A 9,735-nucleotide genomic window follows, 5' to 3' on the forward strand; every position below is an offset into this window, starting at 1 on the left:
TTTCAGACCTTGGGGATCTTTACCCTCCTGAAAGAACACACCTTCTAACAGAATGTTATTAGGTTTATCCTTTAGGGGGAACCCAAGCTGACATCGTGCTAACACCAGATTATAGCTAATCCCACCACATGTACCAAGAACAGGCACATTGGAGAATTCACCACAAGAGTCAATAATCTGGACACCGTCATATGCACGATCATACCAAGAGATATCATCATTAGTGAGAGATATGAGTCTCGTAGACCACCGTAGACATCCCTTATTCTCCTTGAAAGCAACCGTCTGAGGTAAGTGAGAAATAAACCACTTATACAACAGAGGCACACAACACACAATAGTACCACTACCCTTCGCATTCCTCAAATGCAAAGAGAAATAGGTATCACCCAACAGAGTCGGAACGGGATTAAGAACAGAAAAGATCCTAATGGCGTTCACATCCACAAATTTGTCGATGTTGGGGAACAATACCAGTCCATAGATGAGAAACACGAATATGGCTTTAAAGGCATCCTCACTCATGGCCTTCCCATAAACGGTAGCTTGAGCGACGAGGAACTCGGAAGGAAGACCTTGAATTCCACCTTTGGTAGTCATATGAGCTTTAACCAAAGATTCATCTATGTGCAACAAGTCTGCGATCTCTCGAGAAGTAGGAATACTCTCCAAGCCACTGAACGGCACCTGATCCAGAATCGGAATACCCATAAGATGCGCATACTCCTCCAAGGTAGGCAATAGCTGAAAGTCTGGAAAAGAGAAGCAGTGATACAACGGATCATAGAACTGAACCAGAGTTCCCATCAATCCCTCATCAACCTGAGTAGTCAGCAAAGCCAGAAGCTTCTCATAACGAGCTTTGAAACCCAAGGGATCTAATACATAAGATGTCAGATTCCTTAACTCTTTCAGATCGGGTTGTCTAAAGTTGTACTTCTTTGTATGCCTTTTTGGTCTTTCCATATCTGAAAATTTTGCAAATAAACCCCTTAAGTTCCTTGAAAATTTTCTTTTTTTGATGATATGGATGCAGATGAATGCATGAATGCATGAATGCAACAATCACACTCAAGGATCAAGCAAAGCACACCAGACAAAGGTCATGGGATGGTTCATATTATCCTTAATATCAATCATCCATTTTGGTGGATTATGGATTTCACCTTATCAACACCCAAGTTCCATTGATATTAACGATATACGAACGATTCAACCATCCTTAATATCAATCATCCATTTTGGTGGATTATGGTTTTCACCTTATCAACACCCAAGTTCCATTGATATTAACGATGGGTGAACGGATCAACCATGAATCACAGGTTTGTTGTGAGTCACGAGCATGGAGTCTCGGTTAAGAACCACCCAAAGGGAGTGTACTATGGTTTAAACCTGCCGAACATGTTCTACTAGAGGTTTCCATAGTCATCATCCCATCTTTCGAATATTATCGGAGGAACGAATACTCGTATTCCAAAAATATTCTCAAGAGAGACTCTTATGAGTGTAGTATCGCGTAACAATCGCATCAGATCTTACATCTGAACGACCTCCGCACTACGTCCTAAAAATAGGCCAAGATGGGCTTGGTAAACTAAGGTCCTTGGCTTCTAAGGCACATATTGAAAGAATAATGCCTAACCACAAATAACTTGTGTGACATCATCAATCCAGCATGACCTCCACCAAGTGAATGGGCTCGTAAGTCAACTTGCTAAGGAATAACTCCACACAAGTCGACGAGACTATGCCATTCTCCTATCATAGGGTACACTCGAGTTCAGGTATAGAACTCATCTCACAGAGATCACCAAACAAGCAAGCAATTGATATATCAAGCAAATCAATCATTACAAGCAATACAGTAATCCCAAATTATACAAAAATATATCATAAACAATATCACAACAATTGTGAAAAGTTGGCAAACCCACTAGGAAAACATATCTCTCCCCAGTGGAGTCGCCACTTTTCTGTAACGGTGTATTCGTCACTTTATGATTTATTGACTAAATCAAAAGCAAAGCATACAAAGATAGAGTCGCCACCACACTTTTATTTATCCAAAGGAATGGCTAAAAAGCGAACAAAAGCCTAAGAAGTTTTACACATAGAAAACTAATGAAAGGTCAGAGATCTGGGTAAGGGGGTAATTATGCAAAGGGAAGGTGTTAGGCACCCAAAGCATCCTAGGTACTCCTAGGGAACCCTTTTCACAAATTTTTGCAAAAGATATTGTTTATGAAAATATTTATTGTGCAAACATTGATTGGGAGGATGAGAAAAGAATATACAATTTTTATTATTTTTGTGTTTGAACGGATGAACCCGTTGCCTACGTACCTTTCCATGGAAGGTAAGGATCAAAACGTCGTAGTTCGGCTAAAAGATTTCCAAAATATAAGTGGATTGATTTTAAACAAAAGCCCTAAGGTCTTTCATTATCCACGGGAGAAAACTCAACCTATACAACCACAAGTCCACCATGTGAGAAAAGCTTCAACTTGCTAGTGAGGGACCATGCCCTATAATAAGCAAGGAAGTCTTACAATTCAATCACTAAGGACAAAAGGTGAGATTTACATCAACCACTAAGATAATTGAGATCTATGGCTACTGTATGAAAACTTATCAAGAAAGTGGACTTGAGCCACAAAAACAGTTGAATGAGTGGAATTAACCAATTAGGATTTATTCACAAAAGATGGTCAAAGTATGATTAGAATTCAATTCAAGAAGTATTATGAAAATGAAGTTTGAAAATCAAAGGCTTAAGGCCTAGGTTTCTAGTTTGAAAAGAAATGAAAATGTTTGCACAAAATTTCTGGTTTTGGATTAGCATGCCAATGGAGGTTTAGAGAACAAAAAGGGTGGAGGTTAAGGGATGCAAAACTTCTTAGATGTTCACCTCTTGAGATCATATGTAGATGATCGAAGTGATTCCTTTGGAAAAGGCAACAAGCAAATAACAAATGAACAAAGTAAATGGATACCGGATGCCAATCAATGGACTTATTCCAATCTCACAAAACAAAATGGATACCGGATGCCAATCAATGGACTTATTCCAATCTCCTAAAACAAAATGGATACCGGACACCAATCAATGGACTTATACCAATCTCCTAAAACAAAAAGAAACAATGGACACCAGATGCCAATCAATGGACTTACACTAGTCTCACAAAACAAAGAAAACAAAGGCAAGAAGCAAGAGGAAACAAGTTGCCAATAAATGGTCTTACACTCGACTCCAAGGAAATGGGATGCCAATCAATGGTCTTAGTCCCAACTCCCACCAGATCATAGGAAACAACTGCCAATAAATGGACTTACAATTGACTCCTCAATGGACAAACAAAGTGTCACAAAGTATGAACAATGATCATGAAATGATATACAAGTAATGAAAACAAATTCACAAAGGCACACACCCACAATTATGCACATATGGGCAAACAACAACAAATAACCAATTAGCACACACTATACACAATCAATGGGCTCAAGCAAGGTTAGGCTTTAGAAACAAGCCAACTGGAATGGGGTGTTTTGAGCTCTTAACCCTAACATTGAGAGTTAGGGTGAAGCAGATGAAATGGAGATGAGGGGTGTGCCTCATAACTCTTATCCCTGGCCTGGGAGAGCTTTAATCAATAGAAAGTGTGGGAGTTCAGAATGAGGGAACTCTTTTCCACATATGGTTGACTCTATAAGATCTTGGGTTCTTATTCACAATGCATCAACACATGGTGTGAGCAAAGTGAATGACACAACTAAATAGCAGGGGATGGATTACACATCCCTTTTATCTGCCAATTGCCTCTTAAAAGGACTTTACCTGCTTGGCACAAAATTAAACAAACAAAAACATGGCCTCTTAAGGAGGGCTTCATACAGGTGCCTGCCAAAATAACATGGCAGGTCTTCCAGACTACATGAAGATTATAGATTATACCTAAGTGGTATGCCAACCACAAGCAAAGCAAAGCAAAGTTCAAATGAACTTAAAGCAACTTAGGTACCTGTGGAAACAACTAAACCAATCAGTACAACTTTCAGACAAACAGACAATAGTTAATAACAAAACAATCCCAATATACAACACATAAGCCATAAGGCAAACTCAAATGAGTTATCATCAACCTACAAAACAGCAAGTGTTAGCAATCAAAAGCAAATATCAACATCCAAATGATGAAGCATCATCAACCATGGAACTTGGATGCTTAAACCTGAAATTCAAAGCTCACATGTAAGCAACAAACCACTAGGTCAAAGCCTAGGGTCAAAGATGAAGAAAAAATTCAAAACAGGAGCTGAAATTTAACACATTGCAACTTCAAACATATATTAACATATCCTAAAAAGGCTCACATCAAAATCAATCATCAAAGGCATTTCATGATCAAAAGAAGTCAAAGGCAATTTCAAGGCTCATATATGGACATCATGAATGAAAATTCCAAATCAAAACAGAAATTATTCAAATAATTCTGGAAAAATTCATGAGCAATCAAGACATCCAATTCAATCATCATATAAAAAATCAGAAGCATCAAAGATCATTTGGCATGGAAATTAAATGGCACAAGTAAGAACAACCAAATGTGTGACATACATTGTCACACCATGCTAACACAAGCATAAAACAGAAATGGTGAATGGGAAAAATACCAAACCAAGCCTAAAACATCCAGCAATGTGTCTAGAATCAGCATGTAAAATTTCAAGTCCATTATATTAAAATCAAGCATTTCATGATAGAAAGAGTAAGGCAAGGTCATAAATGCACATGTGTTCAATCAACCTAGAGCAAATAATTTTCCAGCCATGTACAACTTCAGAAAAAATCATCATAAAAAACTAGACATCTCAAGGAACAATTAGCAAAAAACCAGGTATTTTTTGGATCAATTTTCAATTTGATATGGATTTTTAAAGTTGATGAAAAAATAAAAAAAAAACAAGTGAAGCATGTAGCATACAAAAGTGGAGGGAAATGATAAAATGCATGAACATTTGAAATTATGCGCCAGCCAGGAATCGAAGTATGTCAAAATTCAAACGGTGGCGCGCGCTGAGGCAAAACGACCTCGTTTCAATATGAACCCTAGCGCTGCAGATTTGGACGGTTTAAACCGTCACTATTTTCAGAAAACCGACGCAATTTTCCAGAAAATCCAGAAATGCATGCATCTTCATCTTCTTCATGATGAAGATGATGAATGTTCATCCAGAATTTCCAGATTTTTCAGATTTGTCCAGAATTCAAAGATTTTTATATCATTAGCAAGATCTTGCAATGTAGAACACGGATCAACAAACATTTCATGCTAAATCATCATCAATTAACAGAATCGAGCAAAATCATTTTTGGATGCAAAACTTTAAACACACATATCTTGCTCAATAATGCACCAATTCACATGAAATTTGCATCAGAATCACCAGGAGAACAAGATCTACCAGAATATATACATGAATTTCAAAATTAAGAGGATCGAAAATTGACCTCTTGAAGAGCAGAATCTTCGATTCACACGATCCACAGCTTGTAATGATCCAAATCCACTCCACAATGCTTGCAATGATGTTTGATGAAGAAAAGGAAGCTTAAACACGTGTAGATCTAGCTTAATCTTGAATTTCCATTTTCAACTTCATGAGCTTCAACCACTTGATTCTTGCACGAATTCCACAAACCACCACTTGATCTGCACTAAATCAAAGCTAGGGAACAAGAATATGAAGTAAAATTGCAATGCTATTTGAAGAAAATTTGAATTATGAGTGGAAGAAAATTTTGGAGGGAGAGAGAATTTTGGATCTAGAAATGTGAATTGTGATTAACCTTTTTCAATTCTGTTATGATTAGAGTATATATATCCTTTCCTAATCACTTGCTAATCCATAATTAGTTTGGTTAATGAAAATAGGGTGTTTTTTGCAAAAAGTCAAATTTGCATGGTGCATGTACTATTTACACGTGAACAGTACCCTTGGCCTCATCATTTTCACTTAAAATTATCTTTTAAACTCAATGGCAATGGTAGAAAGTCCATACAATGCACCATTTTTGCATTTTGCATTTCCCTCCAAAAAAGTCATGGATATGCAAGTGATTATGTGATGAGATTTTATATAATATGATGCATGATTTGGAAATTAGAAGTCAAGAGAAGAATATTGCAAAAAGAACCACTCAAATTGGAGCTTTGGTTCAAAAGTTATGCTCATTTGAAGTTCCCTGCACACTTGGCAATGATTGGATCATATCTCCTCAACCATTCATCAGATGCTCATGATCTTGGACTTTTTGGAAATAGGAAGAGAGATCTTCAACTTTCATGTTGGACAAAATTTCATTTGAAGCTTCTTTGATGATGTAAGATTGAGTTGAAGTTGGATCAAAAACTTGCCATTTTTGGAAAGTTGAAATTATGGGTCACTTTCCACTTTGGGAAATTTTTGACTTGACTTCAAATTCTTCAATGTGAGTGTTTGAAATGTCAAATGAGACTTGTCTGAACATGAATGAAGTATTTCTAATCACCTCCCACCTCCAAATCCACAATTGACTTTGCAGTTGACTTTCTGGGTCTTCAAATGACCTGGAAATGTCCTGATGAAATTTAAGCCTCTACCACTTGGGATTTTGCTTCAAAATGACATCATAGCTCATATGAACTCTTGATAATGATCATGGGGTCCAAATCTCAAGAATAACCACCATCTATTGCTCAATGAATGCCTTTCATTGCTTGACCTGCAAATGCTTCAGCTGCAAGTAACAAGGGTTAATGACATATTTTTGTACCTTTTGGTTAGTGATTAAAAGAAATGCAATGACATACAAATGCAAGCAATACTTGGTGATCAAGAACCACTCTCAAAGAATATCCCACCCACAGGGAAGGAAGCAAGGTGTTCAATGATCCTTGAGGCAATGATATGTTATGATATGATGCCATGAGGGATCTTAGGGACAAAATTGGGGTCTTCCAGTAACAACGCCTTTACTCAGTCCACACGAACAGATTCCTTCAATCTCAGTTCTAGCTGCTACGAATGAAGGATTTGAGTGAGTGTGTGTGTGTGTGTGTGTGTGTGTGTGTGAGAGAGAGAGAGAGAGAGAAACGAAATTTCAACTACACAAATGCTTCTGCACAAGGGTTCTATTTATAGAACCACTTTGTAGGCTGTAAGCTAAAAAGCCCATTTAAGTGTATGTGGCCCATATCTTATGATATACCAAAATCACTTAAGCGCGTGCTACCTTACCATATTTTGTATTCTACTTAAGTGCACCGTACCTTACGATGTCCTACAATCCACTTAAGTGCGTTGTACCTTACAGTGTTCCTTATTTACTTTATCTCTCATCAATCCATCCTTTTGTGTGTGACCTTGTAGGTTTTCGCGGCATTGACAATCATATTAAATCACTTATTTAACATAATAAACAGTGAGCAATATCTAGCAACACGTCACTGCTACCCAAGACACGAAAATGTCATGTGATCTGACAAATCCTTTTGTGATAATACTTATGTGTACAATTACCCTTTTTCCCCTATGTCTATATTAAACACAAGGCATAGACCGTGTCATCCTTGTCCAGTTCAATATTGGGCCCTTAGACATTTATCATGTTACGCACGTGGGCCAATTCCATCTAGGTCACTCATGTCCCTCAGCATGCTTCGTGGAGTACCCATCAACTATCTTTATGGTCATCCAGTTACGTACAACGTTTGCATAACATTATATATATTATTCTCATAGCGGGTCAATCCCGTATAAATATTAATCTTAATATTCATACCTATGTTTAAGACTTGATAACTCCTTATTCATGAACCATGAGATGTGATCATCAATCTATATACATAATAGTCTTAATGCTTTAATGTTATCTCATATTACAATAAAGCTCGACTACGGATACTTTAAGAATAATGTCCTTATGTTTAATGGGATCTCATGATTAAGTCATACTTGATACATTAAACGGACTATCTATTCTAGGTACTTTAATAAACAAACATAATAAATAAAAAGCCTTTTATTATTAATAAATAATTCGATACAAGTACCAAAAATATTGGCATCTAGGCTTACACCAACAATTAACGATTGTAACAAAGAGTTCTCTTTGTGTTACGTTTCAATAATTACAACAATCCTAAAGCATTTTCATATTGGTGTGTGATCGGGAAAATAGCAAGTGTACTATTTTGCCTTTTATAGTAATAATGGGGAAATTCCCCGAATGTCGATCTCAAGGACTGCACGTTAGTATTGAGTTTAAATTATCATTCAATTAAACAAAAAGTATTAATTTGGGTTTTTGAGTGTAAAAAGAAAATAATAAAGAAATATGAAAATAAGGGTTTATAGAGAAAAAGAAACAATGCCAGGGAAGGTGTATGATTTATCCCTGTAACAACTCTGAGTTACTATTGCATCAACAAATATCAATTACTACCAGTTCTTAAGGGTATTTTCTCCCAAGTCCTTGGTGAGAAAACCTTTAATCAATCTACCCTAATTCCTATGTCCATAGCCAATTAGGGTGAAGTTAAGCTGTATAATATCAAGAATGCTCTGGTTCATACAGGGTATCCCTAGTCCTAGATGATATCTACTGTAGAGTAACCTGATGAAAACCTTATCACTGGCGGTCCAGCCTAAGTGATAACCATAGATCAATCTCAATTGGTCCGAAAGAGAAAGCAATAAACACATCAAAAGGTTACCGTAAACAAAATATTATAAATGCAAATGTAAACTCAAATTCATTACAATTCTAAATCAGGGACACCCCCTAGCATTGAGGGGGTTTAGCTACTCATATTATTCAAAACAAATTCAAGATAAAAATTACACATTACAAGTACTTGGATGACTTTGATCTTCAATCGCTCCCGCTTATGAATCTCTTCAGCTCTCCAAATGCCTTGATCTCTGTAATACTTGATTGCTTCATAATACTGTGCTTTGCTGTATTCCAAGATGATTTTTCCTTTGGTAGAAGACCTCTTTTTATAATGAAAGTTCCCAGCAGCAGTTGGACAGGTCCATAGATGTCTCCACAAAGCCCGAAGAACGAATAGCCCGAGAAAATTGGAAATATTTGGCTTGGGCTGACACGGCCCATGTCAGCTGACACGGGTGGCCGTGTCAGCCTACTGCTTCTCCTAACATGCCCCTGGCACGCCTAACACAATTGGGATTTCTGCCTGACACGGCCCGTGTCAGCTGACACGGGTGGCCGTGTCAGGCTACTGTTTTTCTTCTTCTGCTTCCCTTGCCTGACACAGCCCATGTCAGGTGACACGGGTGGCCGTGTCAGGCCTCCTGTACCGGGATTTTCTGCTCTTTTGCGTATCGGACTCTCGCACTGTCGTGTTCTGAGTTCTCCGGTTCTTCTACCTGGATCTGTCTGACAAAAAACACAGCTATCCCACGCATAAAATCAAGATAAACAAAGTAAAACATAATAAAGATTAAAACTGCGTAAATAACATAACGAAAGTAAAACTACTCGAATTGTACCTTAAATGCTTGCATAGTGTATCAAATGTCTCTGTTTTGCGTTGAATCAGTAATAAAAACTTACTATAAATGGTGACTGATCACAACCCCAAACTTAGCTCATTGCTTGTCCCAAGTAATGTTTCACTATCACTCCCCAGAATTCTTTATGCTTTCCACCACTACTGAGAT

Source organism: Lathyrus oleraceus, chromosome 3 (assembly GCF_024323335.1).
Source record: "Lathyrus oleraceus cultivar Zhongwan6 chromosome 3, CAAS_Psat_ZW6_1.0, whole genome shotgun sequence".
Classification (NCBI taxonomy): domain Eukaryota; kingdom Viridiplantae; phylum Streptophyta; class Magnoliopsida; order Fabales; family Fabaceae; genus Lathyrus; species Lathyrus oleraceus.